The sequence below is a fragment of the Alosa alosa genome, chromosome 4 (genome assembly GCF_017589495.1).
Source record: "Alosa alosa isolate M-15738 ecotype Scorff River chromosome 4, AALO_Geno_1.1, whole genome shotgun sequence".
NCBI lineage: Eukaryota > Metazoa > Chordata > Actinopteri > Clupeiformes > Clupeidae > Alosa > Alosa alosa.
This window is the reverse complement of record NC_063192.1, coordinates 1,807,928-1,832,884: the sequence shown is the minus strand read 5'-3', so window position 1 is coordinate 1,832,884 and position 24,957 is coordinate 1,807,928. Positions and strand designations below refer to the sequence as shown.

General features: G+C 40.3%; 1 protein-coding gene across 1 annotated transcript in view; it reads left to right on the top strand.

Moving 5' to 3' along the window:
* Positions 1–24,957, top strand: part of LOC125292789 (SH3 and cysteine-rich domain-containing protein 3) — an 83,594-nt gene that overhangs the window by 18,521 nt on the left and 40,116 nt on the right. The gene's annotated exons all lie outside the window — the stretch shown is intronic.

Below are 24,957 nucleotides of genomic sequence, written 5' to 3'. Positions count from 1 at the left end.
GCAGGCTTTATATAAAATTCTTCAACAGAAGGCCTCGAATGCAGGCTTGCCCTGTGGTTTGCGCAGCCTACAGTAAATAACAGACCCGCCACAATGTGCGGTATGATGCTTTTTTTACGAGCAATATATTTTTGGTGCCCTACGCACACTGCATGTTCTTAAATAACAGTGATCATCAGTAATATTCGACCATTAATTTGTGTAAATGGGCAAGCGTGACCACCTTGATTGGCTGATGATTGTAACGCGGGCATGATTCCAAACACCTCCCTTACGATGATGAGTGACAGGTGACAGGTCTTAGAATGCGTGCGCTACACAAGGACGGAAGATGATGAATAACTGGGGCCGTAGGCTATTTACAAAGGCTTTTATCTTACCACTAGGAGTAGGCTACTCCTAAATCGCACTAAAAGATTTTAGCTTGGAGTTTTCTCTTAAAAGTTATTCACAAAGCCTTTCAGACAACTCCTAAACTAGGAGTGAGTCTTCGTTGCTATAGATGAAGTCATTACTCATGCACGAGCTTGACTGAAGTGACCACCTTGCTTGGCTGACGATTGTAACGCGGGAATGATTCCAAACACCTCCCTTCCGATGATGAGTGACAGGTGACAGGTCGGAGAATGCGTGCGCTACACAAGTAGTGAGAAGGACGGAAGATAATTAATAACTGAATAAAAAGGCCTAGCCTAAATGAATAAAGAGTAAGGCAAAACAAATAGCCTAGTAGCCTAATGAAACATAGGCCTATGGATTGATACAGTACCTTTGCAACATTATTAAATTAATCCGTCACCATATGCCTAGGCTACGTTTGCAAAGAGGAGAACATTTTAATTTGATTCACAATGAAATGTTACATTTAATTTACATGTTAACAATGAGTAGTTTTGGTTGTTGTTGGGGCGTTATTGCATTCCTTTTATGAATGCAAAATTGTTCCCTCGCGATTGGAAGCTCCTGTTGCCGCATAGCGCATTTCAAAACATTGCAACGTAAAATGCCACAAAAAGCTGTTTATGAATAGGTCTTAGTGAGTTAGGAGTCCTCTCGACTTCTTTTAAGCTGTCCCAGACTTAGGTGCTACTTTTAGGTCTACAATGCTTCGTGAATTACTTTTTGTGAAAAAAAATTAGGAGTGACACGCCCATTATTTTTAGGAGTTGCTCCTAAATTCGCCAGGAGCTACTTTTAGCCTTAAAATTCTTTGTGAATACGGCCCCTGAATAAAAAGGCCTAGCCTAAATGAATCAAGAATAAGGCAAAACAAATAGCCTAGTAACCTAATGAAACATACGGATTGATGTAGTATCTTTGTAACATTATTAAATTATTAAATTAAACTGTTACTATGCCTACGTTTGCAAAAGAGAACATTTTAATTTGATTCACAATAATGTTACATTTAATTTACATTTTGACAATGATTAGCCTAGTGTTAATTTCGTCAGACGAGACGAGAGGAAATATGTTCGTCTACAACCTTTTTTTTCATGACTAAGACGAGACGATGACGAGACGGCAGTAATGTCCTGAAACACTGACTAAGACTATCTTAAGATGCATTATTGTTGACGTAAAAAAAAGACAGAGACTAAAATGTTTTGCATGAAATAAAACTAAGATAAAATCTCTCTTCATTTTTCGTCTACAAAATGAGAAGACAGAATATCTAGCTGTTACGTTTTCAAAATATTCCGAATGAGTTCATACGCAGCTTTCCTGTAGGCTAGTCTACGTGCTGTTGCTGCAACCCCTGTGGCTGCAACACGAAACTACATGGAACAAGAACACTGGAGATTTCTGCCAGAGTTAGCAAGCTAACTACCTAAGCTTTATGCCACAATGCTACATACCCAGAAGTTGAAGCTTCTCTCATACAAATTAACATCCCCAGAATGTCCATAACGAAAATGTTTATCATGTAATGTCAACTATTTAACTAGTTAGACTGATGATGCAAAGTTTGCTAGCAAGTAAGCTAATATGGAAAGTTAAGCTAGCAAGTTAGCTATGGCTAAGATGGAGAGTCTGTTTGGGGAATGTGTTGTGTTTGAAGCATATCGCCATCTAGCGAGGCAGAGTAAAACATTAATACTTTGGCCTATGACAGTGTTTCTCAAACCTTTTCAGTTTCAGGACCACTTAACTAACCCTATCTAAAAAAAAAAAAGATTAGACCTACTTCAACAGTAGCCTATAATTAGTCCACACAATAGGCCTACTGAACCACCTTGCTTATTGTCTTTGTACTTTGCTTATTGTGTGGATTCATACTGTATGATTTAAACTGGCATATCTTAGTTGCAGAACTGTTTTTACATACAAGTTGGTTCAATATTGCAAACAACTCATCTATATTATATTTTACCACGTCTGCTCGCGGACTACTTGGGATACCATTGCGGACCACCAGTGATCCCCGGACCACACTTTGAGAAACACTGGTCTACGAATATGACAGTGGTCCAGTCAAATCATTTACTGTCTATGGTCAAATCCCAGCCGAGCTATAACTGTAGCTCGACTTACCTGTGCATGTAAACATACTGACTGACAAAAAATCAGAATGAGTAATTATAACAGACGAGTAGCCCTGTGGACACACAATATTGTTGGAAAATTGAGATGTGTGAAACACTATTTGACTGAAATGGTAATCAGAAATAATTTGTTATAAAAAAAGACTAAAATGTGTTGACTAAAACTGACTAAGACTAAGATACATTTAGTTTTCTTTTGACTAAAACTAGACTAAAATGACGAGACTTTTAGTCAACTAAAACTTGACTAACAAAAATTATATTTGAATGACTAAATATGACAAAGACTAAAAAGGTCATTTCGTCACAAGACTAAGACTAAGACTAAATTAAAAATAGGTGACAAAATTAACACTAGATTAGCCTAGTTTTGGTTGTTGTTGGTGGCGTTATTGCATGTTAGTTATGCCTACAATGCAAAATTGCTTCCTCAAGATTGGAAGCTCCTGTAGCTGCATAGGATTTCAAAACACGGCAAAATGCAATATAACCATACAAATGCGCTTCCTGCACTCATTTGTTTCAAAAGGAGTAATTTCGGCTTTGTCAGAACTGAAGAGCTGTGGACGGCACGGCATGCCCAATGAAAATAAATTAACGCAACGCAACGCAACACAACACAACACAGACACCGCTTCTCTCGCGTCAGTCACTGACATGAACGAAACACAGAACCCGCTTCTCTCACGGCAGTCACTGACAGTAGCCTAGAATAAATGCATGGGGAAAAACACTTCCCCATGACAAAGACATCGTAAAACACTGAAAGTTAATATTTTGTCACTAGCAACATATCGGAACTCCCCCATTACCGTCGGTCCCGTATTTCCACCGTCTTGCGTGTCACTTAATATCCATTTCTATACAAACCAAGACAGTGGACTCCTAAAGAGACGCAACCACCCACACCATAGGTGTATCTAAATTAGCTATGTACCAAAAATTACATTTTACCGTGACTCAAAGAGCTGTAAACAGTGTTGTAAGGCTGCGTGTACACAACCGCTTGGAGCTCCAGTGGAATTTTAATTTCACGACGAGAATTCTCGGTCTAACCGTCCATGTGCCGTTGAAACGGTGTAAATAGGCGACCCATCAGGCCAGCACTATAACTCTGAGCGTGGTAAACAAAATCGGATATTCCAGGCAGTAAATGCTCCCGTTAAGAACCAAACCATATTTTGTTCAAATCTACACACCTATGGCTACTGAAAAATGTAAGGTTAATTTAGCAAATGTTATTTTGAAGTGTTAAAAAACATCGTTGTTTTAGAATTTCTTAACAAAAGTGGTGATAATTGGGGGTGTTACGATACATCTGTCCTTTGTCAAATGTGTTATGTTCCAAGTAGCCTATGCGTAATTCTGCTGCATAAAGTTGTATGTTTATGACATTCAAGCAAGGAAAACGATGCTTTGAAGACATCTGTTTCGTTGGAAGGGCAAGGGGTAGCAACAGGGCAACACAGAACAGGCCCGAAGGCAGGGTTGTTATGAGAGTATTAAAATGAATAGCCTATTCTACGGCAAGACAGCGGGGGAAAGTTAAAATACGTGATAAACACGGAAAAAGTTGTCATGCATTGTTTCGGTCCCCATGCACAGGGATTATTTGTCATATTATTAATCACATATGATTATTTGTGAAATTGTGCAAACAGGCGCAACACATTTGAAAAGGAAGGACTGGTAGCATGCAAGCTCACGAAAGATTGATTTAAGAACGTTATCACAGTGTGTGGCTGTGGCGCAAAGGAGCGCGGGCGGAAGACATGCGACAATTGGCAAGGGGAGGGTCATGTCTATTTTTAACAATTCTGTCGGAGGGTCATTGAACAATTTCTAGCAGGCAAGGGAGGGTCATGCAACTTTTGACTGAAGCACTCAAAATTCCTCCGGTGGCCCCTTCAATAAACAACGAACAGTCCCTAGATTGCTGCTGGGCTATATGTCTTGGTTCATGTCTGTTAACAACTCATTGCCGTCAAACGCGTAGCCTATCTCGCGGTTGCATCCATTACAAACAAACATGCAATATGAACGTCTGGGATTGGGAAGAGCACTAAATGCTCTACTGAATAAGCACGAAGTCAAACCTTTAAATGAAAAACACTCTTTAATAATCAAAAAAATAAACCGCATAATGAAGTAAACTTGTGACCATCAAAAATCGTTTATCGCCTGCAACTCCGTGATAACAGGACGTAACAGGAAGGCATTTGGCTGAGCAACGGAGGTTAATATGCTCTATATTTTGTCCAAATGATGTCTGTCTATCATCGTTGCACTCGGGAAAAAAACAGAATGTTTAATTTGTCCTGCGTCTCTTCTACGGCTGCAAACGGGATTCACTTGCAGTTAACCAAATATTTCTTTATTAGGGCAGGGCAGGCATATTTCTGGCTATTAAATTATTTCTAAACCAGTCTGCACTGAAGTCTGTGTAGGGTTTTCCAGGCTCCATTTCTTTTTACGAGACACCCTGCTCACTTGAGCCATCTACCGGTTGTTTGGGTTGTTGCAGCGTCTCACTGGGAAAATACAAATTAAAGTCGCGTGATCCCACGCGCGGACCGCGAGTGAAGCTGGCCAAGTCGAAGCACTGCCCACTGTATGTCTGTAAATTGCTCAGCCCCCAGGGAATCCCTCCACCATGGCAATGATATTGCCAGATTCAGGACAGTCTGCCCTACACACACATGAAATGCACGTAAAGCTGTAAAGCTATGTGCTTGCTGTGGTGAGATACATGTCAAAATATAAGAATTTTTATAATACGCTTTTTATATTTTAATTCTTTAAAAATCTAAATAAAATCAAAATACTTTAAAATATTTCAGGAAAATATAAGTTTATAAATTGAATTTTATATTTCAGTAGGCTATTCAATTTCATTATCCTAAAAACCCAGAGCCCCCCCCATACCAGGATGGTTCGACCCAACCTGTCACATGTCACCTGCCATCACCTGTCAATCACTGTCAAAACTCAAACGATGGAGTCGTGGTTGAAGCGTATAGCGGTAATTCTTGTGCGCTGGTTAGGGGGTACTTGGCTGAAAAAAATATTTCACAGGGGGTACATAACTGAAAAAAGGTTGAGAACCACTGGGGTAGACTATTAGGAAAAAACTGATATCCTATATCCCCTCCGTTTTTAAAAATAATTCCGTTGAACACTGATATGCTACAAACATGTTATAAACAACTGGGAAAGGCTGTCCCAAATCCCTCGAACAGGTGGTCAATCAGAGATTTCAAACAAACGAGGGAACAACATGTCACAATGCAACACGCTGTTTTCCCTTGATGAAAGTGAAACCATGAGTTTTCTCACGTCTCAACTTTGACCAAAGTTTTCAGAAATAATCGTTTTCAGTGATAAAACCTCATTGAAATAATATGCATTTTCCATATGGGATCTTAGAAGGCATCTGTCTCCTTCTAGCCACAGCATTTTTGTTGCAAACATAATCAACCTAAGCATGCTCAGATGACGTGATAGACGAGGCGCTGTTGCTCACCTGTCCATCATCGTAAAGCCCGATTTGATTGGTCCGCCCAACTCTGGTGCGAGCATAGTTGCTCCCATGGAGGTATTATATGTAACTGGAGAGAGTGACTAAGTCCCGCCCCCATTCATTTCAATGGCCCATGCTAGGCTAGCTACTTCAGCCAAAAAAGCATGAAATTGACCGCAGCCATCTTTACGAAAATGGCATTTCATGGGTGTTCGTTTCCGGCACCAGCTAGAATTAGCCTATTAGATTCCACGTTACAGACGGAGACAACGTAAGGTACAACGGTATGTCGTTGATGAAGATTGGACATTCCCTCAGAGGAAAAGAAGTTGTTCGGGAACACGCTTCACTTCACCTCATTATAAGCGCAAATTTATTTAATTGGTTGGGATAACATTTTGGGAATGGTGGTAGAAGTTTGCCCTGTCTCTGAAGTCCTAGGTTATTTAATATGATGTTCATATGTGATAATAAACAATGCGAATCAATATTGAGTCACTTTAGGCTACACAAACAATGATTCCTAAATGCTATATTTGGACAGGTTGTAGGCCTATTACGCAATAGGCTATCTAACAAAAATTACTATAATTAAGTAGACATGATGGGATGTAAGAAACTTGTGGATAGCTGGGATTTTTGCTGCATCCAGTGTGAATTTGCAGCTTGTTAAACCTAGGCTACATTTGCAGGCAGATGAAATGAAGCCAACGCAAGTTAAACTTACCGATAGAAGCGCACATCCCTCGGGTATTGTGGTTCGAGCAGGCATTTCAAGAGTCTGCAACTGTTAGTTATTGACGTTCCGTTTTAAATCACTTGGGGAGACAGATTACATGATCCAGGCGTTGCGTTGTCATGGACTACAGGTAGGAATACAGTCTACGTTTTAAAATAGTTGTCATACACAACGCAATGAGTAGGCTAATAATTGGATATAGGTCATTGCTATGCATCTGCTAAAATGTATGGTCATAGTCAGTTGTCAAACCACACATAAGGCAAATAATATCCTGATATGACAACATTTATTTTTTATTTTATTTACCACAAAGTCCGGTATAATACAGCCTAACCATGTAGGCATTAAGACAAGTATCAGTAGCTTAATACAAGTAGTTAGTTGTTTATTTGTCGTCTTCCAGAAATGCGAACCAACGTGGAAGCGTGAGGACGCTCGTGCCCAACACTAAACTCGTGCATGAGCTGTCATCTACCAATCAGCATGTGAAAACTGGTGCTGGAAGTTGCAACCATGTAACGCCATGTTTTCAAAAATGTTGGCGGCCAAATGCCATGCTAAGTGGCTGAAGCTAACCCTTCAAACCCTGGTTGCTCCACAGCAATGCCAGACCGAACTTCCCAACCTCAAATGTTGTGGGCGGGACTAAGTTCAGGCTAGAAAGCTATGCTACCTCATGTTCATTTTGCAAACCTTGAACCCCGTTAATCACCGCTTGCGGTTATATTTGGGGGCCTAGAAGCAAAGCTTTTCCTATTATTATTCCTCTGCCACTGAAGTCTATGGCAGCCCATAGAATGCCTGGCTAAAAAGTGCTGAAATTTAGCAGAAAGTTTTGGGACACTCCACTGACCACTCACGCTTATTTACGGATCTACGGATCTCTAAACCCAGCCATCTAGCGCCACCAAAGGGTCAAAATTTGGCCGAAAATTGAACCGCTGGGTCAAAAGTTATGAAATTTGGTGCACTGATTCAGGACAGTCCCATAATCACTCTCACCAATTTACAGAACTCTATGCCCAACACTCTAGCACCACCAATGGGTTGTAACTGGACCTGCATTCACACATGTGACCATTGAACGGTGTGTCCGATTTTTACAAATCAGGCACTGTTGGAATCCCTGGGCCGACCTGAGTTCAATGACCCCTATTACATCACTTTCTGCCATATTGGACCTCCGCCATATTGGATTTAGTCCAAACTCTTTGTTTCAGCGGTCACAAATTTCATCCAATTTTCACGGAACTTGGCGGAAATGATCTTCAGACTGAGCCACACAAAATATACTTGCCAGATTTTTCCATTTTAAATTTGTGTGTGACAGCCAATCAAATATGGAGACGAAGCTGCCAAACACAAAGTGGATTAACACCTCGGTGACGCTTTGAGTTAACATAACAAAGCTCAACACCATTAGTCAGTACACTGTCCCAATCACTCACAGCAATTTTTATGCATATACATTGGATGCTCTAGCGCCACCACCAGTTCAATGTTGGACATGCGTTCATGCACGTGATCCTTTATTCTTTTCTCTGATTTTCACAACTGAGGTAGTGTCTGAATTCTTGGACCATACTGAGTTCATCGAACCCTATCCCATTACTTTCCGCCAAATTGGATGTCCGCCATATTGGACTTAGCCCAAACTCTACGAAAAGTTTCAGCGGTTACAAATTTCATCCGATATTCACAGAACTTGGCGGAGATGATCTTCAGACTGTGCCGCACAAACGATACTTGTCAGATTTTTTTAATTTCAAGTTTATTTGCCCGTGACAGCCAATCAAAAAAGGCGATGAAGCCACCAAACAGGAAGTGTGAGCTCTTACCTCAGCAAGGCTTTAATGTATGAAGTCCAAACTTGGTACAGGGACTTGTCACCTGATTGAGAGGACGCACTAGGAAATTGGCATCATTTGGCCTCTATAGGGGGCGCTGCAATACAGGAAGTGAGCTTGTATCTCAGCAATGCTTTGATGTACAAAATTCAAACTTGGTATAAGGACTTGTTACCTGATTGTGAGGACACACTAGGAAATTGGCATCATTCAGCCTCTATAGGAGGCGCTCTAATACAGGAAGTGAGCTTGTATATCAGCAACGCTTTGTTGTATTAAGTCCAAACTTGAAACAGGGTCATGGTAGTTGATTTTGAGGACATGCAAGAAAAGTGGTCTCATTTGGCCTCTAGGGGCACTGTAATTAAGAAAGTGAGGTCATATATCTTAGCAACGCTTTGATGTATGAAGTCCAATCTTGGTACAGGGACATGATAGCTGATTGTTAGATTATTGTGTAATTTGCCTATGTGTGGACATTGGTGTGTTTGGCCTATAGGGGCGCTGTAACAAAGTAAATAAATTGATATCTCAGCCTTCTTTATCCAATTGCCATGAAAGTTGCTGTGAGTGCTTGCTTATGCCATGGCAATGCCATTCCTGCTAGTGTACTGCTAGGCCCCCACATTGCTGCTTGCAGCTATATTTATTATATCCCTTACATAAAAAAATATCTGCATTACTTCAAGTGTCAAAACTGCAGTTTTAGAAGAAATATTTGCAGTTCTTATGCAGGAAATACAGTATTTTGGATACAAAAAACTACATTGTACTGCACTGCAGAAATGCAGTATTTTGGAAATACTACTGTACTGCACTGTACTGTAGTATAACTGCACTGCACATTATTTGGTAGTGGAAAATGCTACAGATGCACAAATCTACATAAAACAGATATATTAATTTACTATGACGTGACTAGGGCTAGTTCACAGCATGACATTTGTTGTGCATATTAATAAATTGCAATTATTTTTTATCCATAGCATAGAATATGCTTCAGTCTGTCTACCACATATCGCATCTTTTCTTAATTTGTAGACACGTACATAAACATGTTCTTCCTGTGTGGAATTGACTTTGTTTTGACACAAACTTAACATTCTCATGTCCCCAATCAATATCACAACCAAGCTTGGAATTTCATAATTTTAGGGGCAAGGCCACTTGGCCTTCAGTTGGGCATATTTGGTGGGGGGCACAAAGGCCACACGTCAGGGCACCAAAGCCAAACTTAACTATACAGTTTTCTACATAAAATAGTTGTATTTAGCCTATTCACAGCAGTAGACCTGCATCAATATGAAACATGACAAAAACATGAAACATGACATATTACATAGAATATGATCAATTTTAATATTTACAGATATCTAGACTATATATAACATTTATTTTCTATTTGGTCTGTTGAAATCATGTATTGAACAATTTAAGCACAACTCAGCTTTAAGAAACTCAAATAGCCTATATACATGCTTAGCATTTTGTGATCATTAAGGCTATATTGACAAACTCTTAGTCAGCTGTATATCCTCTGATTTTAATATTTACAGATATCTACGCAATATTTGTAACATTTGTTTTGTATTTGGTCTGTTATGAAATAATGTACTGAACAATTTAAACACATTGTGACTGTGAAATGTAAAGCCCAAAGTTGGAGACATGCATGTGGAAATTTGCTGAAAATTCAAAACTGGATTACTCTGGAATGGCTGACTGTACAGGGGAATGCTTTACACCGGTAGGAGTTCATTCCACCGAGATGAATGGGTAGGGAGATGGGCGCAGAACTGTATGTAAAATAATATGATTAAACTAAAGTTACTTTTCTCGTGAACCGTTTACCACAGCAACTAGGGGCTAACATCGTTAAAAAGCTGAGAACTTTTTTAACGATGAAAAATACCTCCATCTATTACAATTCAGCAACATTGTAGATGGGGCATTTAAAATAGTGTCCCTCACCCCCTGTGAACAGTCTAATACACTGCATGACCTCCCAAAGTGCTTCAGTTTCTGCGGTTGATGATGCCACAGACGCCCATTCAACTGGGTCAACAAGTCTACCCTGACCGGTAATTGGCTGGGTGGCCACGTCAAGAGTGCCTTGAGAAGGTAAAACCAAGGGCTGTGGACGTGATATGGTGCATTCAGAAGCACTGGCTGGTTGGTCATCTCTATTTGCTGGAGTGTCTGCCAAAGTAACAGAAACGGTGGGAATGCATATAGCATTTAGCCACTGGTTCGCCCTGCAGCGAAAACCACCTCAGACAGTGAGTCAAACAGATCCACCTCTGCTTGCCCATAGGTGCTCCAGATCATCTGAACAACCTCCTCATTCAGACATTACTCCCCCATATTACATTGAGATAACACCTGACTATTTAAAAGATTTAATAACCCACTGCTGTCCGGCTCGGCCCCTCAGATCCTTCAGCCTGGGACTTTTAGTTGAGGGACAAGGGACAAGACATCGGCAACACAGGGTTTGTCCCGGGCACTTGAATCGCCGTCAGACATAGCAGGTGTGCATCTGCCCACAGCCAAATATGTCTGGTGGGGCTGTTCAACACTGGCTCCCCTTGGTAGTTGACATGGTAGACTGTTGATGTGTTGCCGGAATGAATCAGAAAATGTTTGTGTTCCAAATGTTCTCTGAAGTGCTGCAGTGTAAGGCAGGCTGCACACAGCTCCAGATAATTTATGTGGTAGGTCTGAAGCCTGCCTTGCCACACACTGTGTACTCCCTGGTGATTCCAAACCCCAGCTCCATGCTGGCTGGCGTCTGTGGTGATGACCTCCCTCCTTGCTAGGGGTGGCCTCAGTGGAACCCCCCTGAGGGGAAAAGACCTCAGCATCCACTGGTCTAGAGAGGCAGCACTCTTGGGGGGACAGTCATTAGCACCCGTTTTTGTGTTTGGGCTGAAAGCCTCATGGTCCTCAGCCGGTATTAGAAGGGCCGGAGATGTAGCCTCCCCAGTGTGCCAACATGCCTGCCAGGCGTAGCAGCATGCCATACCGCACAGTCTGGCTTGATCTTACACGTGTCACCACTCCCAATGTATTCCGAACTCTTTCCTGAGTGAGGCCTGCTTGTTTGGTGTTTGATTCTAATAGGATACCTATGAAGTCTATAGACTGGGAAGGTTTCCATTTGCTCTTTGTGAAGTTCAATGCCAGACCAAGAGCTGAAACATGGTGGAGTAGTGTCCGAGCATTTAAACCATCCAGGTTTGGTGACCCCGCGTAAAGCAGCCAGTCATCCAGGTAAGGGAGAACACAGATGCCCTGGCGGTGTAAGAGCAAAGCCTAGTGACAGAGCCTCGTGTATGCATTTGGTGAATACCCAGGGTCCAATGATAGCCCAAAGGGTAGCACCTTGAACTAGAATGAGTGGCCTTCAAAGTGGAAACGAAGGAAGAGACGGTGTGGAGGAGCAATGGGTATATGTAAGTGTCCCTCAGATCTCTAATGAACCAGTCTCCTGGTTCCACTAAATGGACACTAAAATACACAAAAGGGCAGCTGTTTGAGGTTTAGACGCCGCCAGTCTAATGAAGTAGGTGGAGAACATGCCCCAAGGGTCTATCTCCTTGATAGCATTCTTGTCTAGGAGCAAATCCCAGAGTTCAGAGGGAGCTGGTAGCGAAATTGAAGGCGGTAGCCATTTGCAAGGGTGTTGAGGACCTATGGGTTTGATGTTCTGGATCCCCATCACTTTAGCTGTTGAGGAGTGAAACACCTTGCCGCCGGCTGTGCACCTTCAGTCTCGCACCTCTGTATGTAGGTGTGTAGGTTTGGGAGGGCGGCCATGAGCAGCCTGCTCTGTCCTAGGAAAGGAGCCCTCCTCGTTGAGCAAAGCTGTGCTCCCACTTTTCTCCTATATGGTTGTTGGTTGGCAGCTGGTGTACAGTGGGTACTACTTCAAATTGTGCAGCTTCACACGTGACTCTCACGTGACCTCAAGCGTGAATCATGAATTTATTTATATTTCCCAGAGTGAAGCTGCAATGACCCAAACAACCACCAGGTAGCACTTGTGACCAGGGTTAGGAACATCCACTTTTGCCGCTTTGAGTCTATTCGCACCAGTATCCTACAATATGGACCATATTCTGCACATAATTGTATTTAGCCTACCCTAGCCTAAACATGCCATTAGCCACGGCCACAGGACGTGAGGTAATTGGGATTTTGTGCGTTGTGGACATGATCAATTTTAACATACTCCTCCTAGACGGTTTATCCAATTCATGTCAGGTTGGTATACATGATGGCAAGATGCTCCTGATTCTAAATTGTGAAGTTTTCTTTGATATGTTGTAATTTGATGAAATGGCAAAATGATTCATTTTAATACCCTTCCACATAAACAATAAATGTGTCTTAATTCACCATGCATGGCTTGAAATGTTTTATACTTCACAGGTCATTGAATACCATGGTAATGATAATATTCACACACCCATAATGCATATTTGGCATAGCGCCACCCACTGGCATCAGAAAGAATGACAAATATAGCCACAAGCGGCAATGGCGGGCCTGAGCACCTGAGGGCCGCAACCCGTGACATTTCGGAATCCAACAAAGCACCGACGTGGTGCGTTTGTGAAATTTACATATTTGATGCGTGGTATCCACTGGTGTCACCAGGCAACAGCAATAATAAACAACAATGTCAATTCAATCAATAGCCTAATAAAATAAACAATGAAAATGAGGTTAAAAGCAATAATAAACAATAATGTCCATTCAATCAATATTATAAAAACAATGACATGGTAAAACTACATTAAGGAGAATATCAATAATAAACAATAATGTCAAACTAGAAAATGCAATTCCAGGGAATTACCGTTGCATGTAAATGCAAAAAAGCTGCTGTGTATAACATTATATTACTTACAGTATGATTATTCAGATTACATAGTCTTACAGTATTCTTGAAAACCACTTACTTGGTTAGATGTTAGCTTAGAGTATATGACAGTCAGTAAAAATAAATTGTCAATTCAATATTGATCAACATTCTTTGTTTTAATACAGCAGAATAATACTCAGAATACACTAATGAACACTTACCAATGTAAGCTTGAAGTAAAATCACAGTTGTGTATATTATATATACAGAACTTGATAATGCCAATCATATTATCCTAAGACAGATCTATTTATCAGTGGTAACTCTGAACTGGCAGCAACAGCTAGAGGCCTCAGTTAATGGTATTAGGTCAAATTTGATGGTGATATATACACTGAAGAATAAAAGAGTCAGCCCTTCAGATGATCAGTTTTAGACAGAACTTATGTTAGAATCTTTTTTTTCACACACCACAGCTCAGGTCTAAAAAGAGAGGTCTAACAGCAGTGATGTAGTACTCGAGTCCGGTCTCGAGACCGATTTCTGCTTTCTCGGACTCGACTCAGACTTGTTCCTTCAAAGACTCGGTCTTGACTCGGTCTCGGACCACAGTGGGAGGAGAAGGACTCGTAATTTCAAACCGAGTCCTCGAGACCAACACATTTTTTTATGTTCATATAAAAAAAAAAAAATCAAAATGAAATTTCACGGTAGCCACGTCTTTGCCCCTTGTTGGCCTTGGTGTCCCCTTCTTTCAATATTCTGCTTTGCGTCCGTTTAATATCCGTAAAATAATCTTAGCATCACAGCGCAAACTAATTCAGTCTTACACAGTGGAGAAAATGACAGCACATGGCAAGACAGAAAGTGCGTCCAAATTCACCCATTCTTCTCAGTTGATATTCTCGCAATCGCTAAGCCTACTCATCACACAGGCACATGTATCACATCACATGAAAGAGCTTTTTCTCAGCTTTTAAACAATGTTAGCCGCTAATTGCTGTGGTGAACGGTTCGCGAGAAAAGTAAATAATATAATTAAATTTAATCATAACGTCTACATAAGGTGCTACACCCATCTCCCTACCCATTCATCTTGGTGGAATACTTCACGAACCCTTTGTTCAACACATGACAAACCATATATCAGAATAAACAGCAGACCTTACCGAACACAGAGGTGTAAAGCAGTCCCTGGTACAGTAAGCCGTTCCAGAGTATTCCGGTTAAATTAAAAATGCTGCAAGGTCTACACTCCAACTTTGGTCTTTAGGTTTCAAAATGTGTTTAAATCGTTCTTCATGATTTCATTACAGGCCAAATACAAAATAAATGTTACAAATATTGCCTAGATATAGGTAAATATTAAAATCAGAGGATATACAGCTGAGTAAGAGTTTGTGAAAGGAGTCTTAATGATCAAAAAATGCTAAGCATGCATCTAGGTTGCATCAGTTTCTTAAAGCTGAGCTGTGCTTAAATTGTTCAATACATCATTCCATAACAGGCCAAATATAAAATAAATATAAATATTAAATATAGCCTAGACATCTAAATATTAGATGATCAGATGATTTACAGTTCTATGTAATATGTCATGTTTCATGTTTTTGTAATGTTTCATACAGTGATTCAGGTATACTGCTGTGAATAGGCTAAATACAACTTTGATTATTTTTATAGCCTACTACTGTATAGTTAACTTTGGCCTTGGTGCCCTGACATGTGGCCTTTGTGCCCCCCACCAAATATGCCCAACTGAAGGCCAAGTGGCCTTGCCCATAAAATGGTGAAATTCCAAGCCTGGGCCTAACTGTTGATTATTAATTGGGGTGATATTAAATCATGAATATGAAAACTGACATGTTTTTATGGTCTTGGTCTCAACTCGGTCTCGACTCCTAAAGGACTCGTTCTCGACTCGGACTTGCTTCCTCAAAGACTCGGTCTTGACTCGGACTCGACTGTATTTGAAAACCAACGGACTCGGTCTCGACCCTTCAAAGACTCGGTCTTGTCTCGGACTCGGCATATGCGGTCTCATCCCCATCACTATCTAACAGCACAGCTATGTTTCACAGATTTTACAGCACAGGTATGCAGGGTTCCCGCGGGGTCTTAAAAGTCTTAAAAAGCCTAAAATTCAGAACTTTAAATTTAAGGCCTTAAAACGTCTTAAAAACGGCTGCTCAGAACATTGGTTCAGTGTGTTGTAGTTCTTTCTGGGGGATATTGGTGTTGGTACGTAGCCTACGCAGTGATAAATCTACAAATCCTGTGATAAATGCAATACCTGCTCGGGGATTAACGCGCACATTTTCAGCATGATGACTCACGTGTAATACCACGCAGCAACACAAATATAAACAACAATGGAGGGAGGAAAGAGATGCGCATTTTAGCTATACAGTCATTACTTTGAGTTTGTGTCCGCTAAACATGATAACATTAAGGTACGTTGTACACTCTGTACTGGTGACAAAGTGCTGTCTAGCTACACATCCCAAGTCTCCAGAAGTTCTGGGAGTCTCCCGATAGCGACTTCCTGGCGCCCGCAAATTAGACAAAATCTCCCGGAATCTAGAACGAACAAGACCGGGAATTCAAATCGCGTGTGCATCTGAGTTTAGCATGCACACGACGAAGAGGGAGAGAGAGAGGGGTGGTGCGTGTGTTCCTGAAGCGCAACCAAGACAGAGCATCCTGGCCTGTTTTGCTAAATCAACCAATACATTTTCAGTGTAGGTGGGCTTTTATCTTTTTTCTCCCGAACTAAATTAATCAGTTCAGTGTGTCTACAGGAGCGTCATGGCAGAGTCAGTGGCCTCCAAAAAGGAACATTTAAGACCCATTTCACATCAGACTACACAAAAGTGTACCCTTGTCTCATAAGAGTAAAACATAATGAGTCTTGCACACTGCACTGTTTGTAGCATTGCCCATGGCTGCAAAAGACTTGTTGAGGTGAGTTTAACAAGTGTCATTTAATTTGCTATTATTCAGGCCTAGATGGGTAGTTGCCAAGGCTACATGAAAAGCCTTTTCTTTGCAAACACCGCTTTTGAAAATGAAAAGCCCAAACTACCAAAATCTACATATTTTATCATCACAATTTCTATCTATAGGCCTTCCTTATTTGGTGTACTGACTAGACATTATTGCACAAACATCTGAATTTCAGTATCTAAGTAGGCTAAAGGGCAGGTTTGGATGTCTGCTATACATTGTTGACATTACTGTTAAAATGCATTTCCAATTGGCAAAACCGGTTGTCATTTTTATGTTGAGGTGGGGGGGGGGGTGTTGTCGGCAGCTGCTGAAAGTAACTAATAAAGTAACTTGTAATCTAACTCAGTTACTTTACTGATTACTTGATTTTAAAAGTAACTAAGTAACTTTTAACTTTTAAAAGTAAAAGTTACGTTTTAAAGGAGTAATCAGATTACTTTTCCAAGGTAACTGTGGCAACACTGGCTAGATCACAGCGATGTCTGCTGTTTGTTACAAGTGGTACCCAGCTCCAGGTACGAGGCTCGCTGCAAACTTTGCAAAAAAACTATTCAATTAGGGACTCTGGGTGTGAAGGCGCTGGAGTCACAAGCGAGAGCATGCAGAGAAACATAAGCTAGCCACAAAATACAAACTGTTTATCAGCACTAGCCGCTAACATCATTCGAAAGCTCCGGTTTCGCTCTTTCAAGTGACGTCTGTGCTACTTGTACGAGATAAGTACTCCGTGAGCAATTCAACAGAGAATAATGGAAGTGAATTTGGACGCATATTAATACTATATATTTTTAGGAGGGCTTTTGATCATCTTTGGGTGGTTTCAGCTCCCCCAAAATACTGTAAGCCTAACGACATCCTTGACAAGGCTCATACACATACCGCACCCACACACATTCTCATGCAAACACACACACACCAGAGTTTCCGCTACAAAAAAATGGTGAGGTTTCTTTTTTCGGACATTTTGGTGATATGCCGGTCAAATATCTATTATCGCTTCTTAGTCAAATTGAGGAAAACTGGAGACAGGCTATGTAGCTTAAAGAATGACATAATCAGGCTGTATAGAATGCAACGTGTTCATTAGCCTAACTTAAACATGCCTAACAAGATCTAGCCAGTATCTATGTTTTCATGGACAGCAAGAGTCCACTAAGTTTGTTGTTTTAAAAAGGCTACGTTGTTTGTTGCTGCTACCCACGTTATCTCCAGTGACTGTTTAACTTGCACAGATGCGCACACACAAGAATGAGCGCTCACACCACTACCCCCTAAGATATGCCTCTTTATTTGATAACAATAAATGAAGAAATGTTGATTATTCTGGGAAATGTTTAATTTCTTTTTCTTTCGGCCCACGGTTCAATGATGAGCGGACCAGCAATCTCCTCGTCGAGGAGGCCCTAACCCTGCAGATTATAGACAGAGAAAGCATAGGCCTACTGTATGCTTTGGGTAAAGAACACAGTTGCATGTCCAGTGTACACGGAAAATGACAGTGTCTTGGAGCGGCCGCACCCCCGCAACTCCACTTCCAACGTCACTGATTCCGACAGATAGGCCTACGCCCGACACTTCTGCTTTTTATCTGGGGGTGGTGGAGTTGACCGGACAGGCTTCAGACGTTAACAATTTATTATCATCCATCGCGTCTGGCCTCTGAAAAAACTTTTAAGGCTAGTCTGCCTGGGCCTGGCCATGTTTGAACCGCCTCACTCATTTGTTCGTTGTTTAACATGGACATTTTAAGCGTGCGCTTCCTATTTGAAATGCAGCATAGGCTATGCGTGTTGTTTAATAGCCTACTTTTCAAGAGCCTGTTCATTTAAAAACATAGCCAGAGGACGTATAATATAGGCTTACATATTAAGGCTTATTCTCAAATTCAGATTGCGTTAGGGGACGGGATTATTAGCCAATTTCAATCGGACAATTTGACCGGAGAGATTTATTTTGTCGGACATTTCATTTATTTTCCGGCCAATGTCCGGTAATTACCGGACAACGGAAACCCTGACACACACACACACACACACGCAGACAAGTGCAGAGTGTCCACCCAAAACACACTTTCACACCCAGTTTCAACTCCAGTCTCATTTTTGACTTCCTTGATGAAATCTATTCTATTTGAGGGCTAGTTTGTTTTAGATTATTTTCATTTTGGGTTTAAGGTTTAGGGCATTTGGTACGTGACACGGATATTTTTCCTTGAGTAGCCTATACTACAAGTGAGCAATGCAAAAATCAGTTGGGTTGTAGATGTTGGGTGTGGAAGGTTACTACTTTGATTGCTTTATCTGTAAATTTAATTAATCCTTTTTCAACGACTTTTCAATGATTTTTTCAGAATTTCTTTGATTTGAATATTTTTTGGTAATGCGTCGTGTAGGTCTTAAATTTCAATCTTTATGGTCTTAAAATGTCTTAAAAAGGTCTTTAATTTGACTTACTGAAACCTGCAAGAACCCTGGGTATGATTAAAGGTATGAATGGTTGACAAATATGATTCACAGGTATACATGTTCCATTTAGTTAGTGAGTATAGTCCTCACACAACAATATATCTCAGAATGTCTCAGTGTAGATCTCAGATAAGTCTCAGTATGGTTAAATGGTATGTGCAGATATGTTGAGATATGGTCACATGTTTGTAAGAATGTATGTTAGTAGGTATGTTGTGATAGCAATAATTTTACGGTTAAAATTAATAATAATTTAATTGCCATGTGGCCCTTCTTGGTTTAAAACAAAGACACCCTCCCCTCCCCCAATCAAATGCTAATGTAGTGGTTCAAGGGCTATCAGGTATACAGGACAAAGGATTTTACCTTGATATAATGTATCCATGTGTCATGAAATGTAAATGTATTCATGTCTGGTATCATTGTGATAGTCTCAGTACAAGGATTGTAATTTTGGATTTAGACTTGGACTTAGACTATGGAGAACTGAGAGAGAGAGGGTGATCCAACAGAGGCCATGGCCTGCGCTAAGCCTACATAGACGATAGACCATTTTTTGTACCCTCTCTGCTTGTAACAGAATAAACTTCATTCCTGAGTTTTTCCTGAAGTTTGCCAGTCTAAGATTAATATTAAGTAATTATTCACCACAATTACTTTCAGTTGCTAGCAACATTGTCAGAGATGTATGGTTGACAGGTGTGCACACAGACAGGCACACACGTAATGTCATACACGGTCATCACCACTGGTCTGGTCTGGAACCCTAAAAGGCAAAAGCAAACAAGTTTAACAGTTATACCAAAACAAGGAATGTCTGCAATTGTACAATTGTTCAATACAACTAAGGTATTTAAGTGAAGTTGTTACATTACATTAGGCTGACACATTATAACCTAACAACTAACATGGTAAACAGTTTAAGCTTTTTAAACAATTCTCTCAACAATTCTAGGACAATTAAAAAAAAAAAGGTAGAGTAGGCCTACAATACAATTGTTGCACCATCAAGCTACTGGTAGTTAAATACTAGCCTATAATATTAAATTGCAAACAAAGCAGAATTCTGTGTTTTATTGTTTTCAGTTTTAGTACAGGTGATAGCTAATCATATTTTTTTTAAATATACAACGTAAACAGCTTAGAAAACTTTGCAGGCAAAGGGTCTGTTGTTGCTGTTGATAATCATATGAGTAAGGACGGATCATTCTGATACTAAGTATCTTGATAACCAACTGCTATAACTTAAACAGCTTGCTAGGTCTGTCAGCCACATTTTTTCCTACAGATTACGATGTACTACAACTGGAAAGTCTGATTCACGTGCCAGGCTACACTTTAATTTATAGACCAGAACAATGCAGAAATGAGTAGGCCAAGTAAACATTGTAGCCTATGTTGACAACACAAACATTATAGCTCAACTTCTGTTGTGTGTTTTAACAAGACTTTAGTCGTATTGTTCATTTCCTAGCAGTAGCCTATTCATGGCTTTCATACGGTCCCTTTCCACAGGAGTATTAATAAAGCACCAATGCATTCATAATCTAGGTGCTTGATTGTCTGTTGAAAGGGACCTGATGAAACCCATCAATAGACGAACTATAGTATACCGTGATAGTGTTTACTTATTGTAGGCTACGTAAGAATCAGGAGTGTAGAATGAAACGTAGCCTGGCCTATTTGATACACAAACAAACGGTGTACAACGTTAAACATTTGTTAAAATAAAAACAGGAGCATATATTTGTTAACTTTAACTAAAATGTGAACAGTAGAAGCTATAACGTTATGACCATCAAACAAGTAACGTTAGCTAACGTTATTCATGCCATGAATGAAACCCATGATGGGTTTCATCAGGTCCCTTCACACAGCCTAGCCCTAGGCTATAATCAAGCACCACGAAGTCTGCATTCATAATCTATTCTAGGGAAAGTGACCTGATGTTGAATAGAACCAGAGCCTAGTATCTGTAGGCCTACTTCTCTGGTTTACTTTAACGTTCTAGTTAAAACGCTCCTGGTAGGTAGGCCTAATGAACAAATGTAACGTTAGTGCATTACATTTTGTTAGCTATCGAAACCTACAGCTAATCGTCACTGTAAAGTTGACGACATATTAACGTTGATTAACAGTGGGTTTCCTTACATAATACATATCAACGTAGCAAGGTGCTAACGTCAACTATTTCACTAACGTTAACGTTACCTAACGTTATAACGTTAGTTTAGTTATTTGTGACCCATCATTTCATACACGCTTAGCATAATGTTTGACGACATAAATGACTCAAATACCAAAAACCGGAACACTTACCTTGTCTGTAATTAGAGAAATGTGCCTCTGAAGAAGAGTTTTACGAGCAAATAAAGTGACCAAGGCACAGCAGGCGAAGACGTTCAGAAGATTCACAGCTCCAGGGCCAGCGGTAGCTCACGTTCAACTGTTGATTGCTTTCAGCTGGAGGTCACGTCATAATGCTAAAAGTTGCCGCCACGGCGGTCAATGTTAAGTCAATGGGAATTTATTGCGCTTTTATTGTAAATATCTCAAAAAGTATAAAGTTCACAAATGTGAAAAATACATTGGACAAATCTCCGTTACAAGACCTTTGTAGGAGTGTTTGAATGACGTCAAACGGTTCAGTGGTTTTAGAGCCTTTGAACGTCAAAGTTGGTCGGAAGAAGAATAATAATAAGAAGAACAGCGATAATAGTCCATTGCATTTACATGCAATGCAATTAATCAACAGCCTAATGGAAATAAAACAATATTATACAAACCATAACGCATAAGTGCTTAAAGAACTAAGTGCATGTTGAACAGGAATGTCTTTAGACCCCTCTTAAATGACCCAAAACTACCACAGGAACGGAGAGCACTGGGCTCATTCCACCAACATGAAACCACTTGCAATGCTTGCAATCATCACAGGTGACACATAGGAATGCATGGTTATATTTGTAAACAGAACATTTTTTAGATGTTATCATACAGCTAACGCACTGCAACCTGGGATATTTCATTAATTCATTAACCCTGTTTATTCTCCATTGACCACCCGCATACATGTTACAGTATATCACTACAGATATTGACTCATGTATTTCAGAAGTAAAGTTCCAGAGATATGAACACATGCATGTTTGTCTCTCTATCAGTGCATTTCCACAAAGTTAGCCAGAGATGCACTATTAAATACACATGTTCACATGCATGTGCTTCAAGATTTGAAGGATCATATGGATAGTGGTTGATAAGTGGTTGAAAATTAATTTTAATTGGAACTAAGACTCTGTTGAAAGGTATAATGGTATGATAACATGGACTTACACATACACTACACCATGGGTTTTTTTTGGAGGGGGGGGCTATTGGGTGGGCCCGAGAAATTTGGATTCCCGTCTCAAACGGCTCACTGTAATGTTATTAACTCTATGTTATTAACTCTTGAGAAGTACAGTGACTGTCTTTGGATATTAAACAGGCTACTTAGACTTTGGAAATAATGTTTTAAACCCTGCCATGCACGCAAGTGTAGACGCGAACGTGTAAACGTATAGTGGAAATTGCAGTAAATGAAGTGAAGTTGACAACGAAACGGCGTGTTGTTTATTCATTCATACAAAAAACTGTTAAAACGAACATGATGCCGCCCGTGATAGGCTATCAACAATCAAGGTGCGCTTCATTAAAGAGACAGCTTCCCTATAACACAAAACGAGATAATACATTGACGTGTCGTGCGGAATGCATCTCAGATCGTAGCATAACTCACAACACAGAACACACTTACCGTAAGTAAGTAAGGGGATACATGTCAATAATACAGTATGGTGAATTATGTCCATAGTGTCCATTACAGTATACTATAGCCTAATGGAAATGCAGATACAGTATAGCAGGGGTCTCAAACTCAAATAAGCTGGGGGCCAATTCTGCCAACGTCATCTGATTGGAGGGCCGGCTATTTCTGAAAATGCAATATTCTTTTTTTCAAATACCACACACAACTGCAAACAGAAAGTGCAAGTGTTTTTATCTAGTTTTAGACACCTGTGCTAGCAACCTTATAAATAAAATAATGATAAAATAAATATTAATACAAATTATAAAACAAATGAAAAGCATAAAAACGGGTATGTGTGTGTTTCACACCAAATAAAAATATGTTCCTCTCATAACTTTTTTAAACCTGGCAAACTATAGGCGTCAGGGTTAAGAAAGCAACACCATTGGATTTTTATATCAAAATTTCAAAAGGCCATGGCTTGAAAATGGTCAGAGATAAAGTCCTACTGTAAATGTAAAAATCTTTGAGTAAAACAAAAGTTTATGAAGGGGTCAATTTACCCATCTAATTTGCCACTGGATGGCAAGCACCTCAAATTATGCACCTTTCAGTAAATACTGGATGAACATATTTGAGCAGGTTTACTTTCCTTTTTTCATATTACCCACATAACAAATTAACAGGAAAACACCTAAGATGTATACCAACACCTAAGATGTATATGGTTTCTAAACCACAAGGCCTAATAAAGTATTCTGGTCAAATCAGTTCCTATCGCGGGTAATTAGAAGTTCGCATCATATTGCGGGTGACTTTAGAGCCCTATTTCTACTAGCCCTGCTGTCTGTACCACGTCCACTACGGACACTATCATCACGATTACAACTGCAACCTCCAAGCTATGTTGGGCAGAGGGTCGAAATAAGCATGGTATGCTTAGTGGACACCGTCGTATCCACGCAGACGCACCTCCATTCAATAGACGATCGATCGATCATAATCTCCAAAAGGATATTCTCCTTCAGATTTAGAATAGGTGAATAGCATAGCCTACCTAAGACTTCATCACATGTAAACGTTTTTCAACATTTGGTGTAGGCCTATTTCTGCTTAAATGTATGCAACACTATGGCCTGCATCGCTTCCGCGTCATTACAAATGCACGTCTTTGTGTTTCTTGCGTGTAATACAAGTATTTCCTGAAAACTTTCTTGGCGATTTTGGGTTTGAATGAAGCTCTGGATGTCTAGCACATAGTGGAGCAGAGTACAAATGAGATTTGTCACCGTACTTGGAACTATCGTCTATTTTAATCAGTATCGTTGTTTGTCGCAATTAAAAATAGTCTCAAGGGCCGGATTACATTATTATTTTGACATACGGCGCGGGCCGGAATTGGGCCGGACGCGGGCCGGATTTGGCCCGCGGGCCGGGTGTTTGAGACCCCTGCAGTATAGTATTACAGACAGTATACTATAGCCCAGGGGTCGGCAACCTTTGTGACATGGAGTGCCAGTTTGAAAATTTCTTCTCATCTGTGTGCCATTATCAACAATAACGCAAAGTTAAATTATGACACAAAATACAAAAACATTTCCAATTTACCTGGAATTTTATTCTCAACAATAACAGTATCTGTATTCTTAACAAAATAGCCACAACAACATTTCAAAGACTGAAAAACAGCTAGCCTACACATTGAAACTAAATAAATACCGCAGCATCACTTAATCCAGCTGTTTGCTGAGCTCTGACATTCTCAGCCATTTCATCAATACGTCACTGAACACTTCTAGCTGACGTGGGAATGTCCTTTATTCGTAACTTGATGGTTTCTTTATTTGGCAAGCTTTAAAAAAGAGCATCTGAGCAACTGAGAAACGCCTCCTTAATAAATTCGCCATCCATAAACGGCTTCCCATGCTTCGCAATGCAATGCACAATGCGATAGCTTGCTTCTGTCCCGTGATCTTTAGCAGTGGTAAAAACCTTGGAGGAGCTAGCTTGTTTTCCATATCTGGAGCAAGTTTAATTGACTCTACTTTGTCTGCTTGATCTTTGAAGGTCTTCTCGTGCTTCGTCTCATAATGACGCTTAACACTTGACGTTCTGTACACACCATTCTCACAGCATAAAGTGCACACAGCACGGTCCTTCACAAA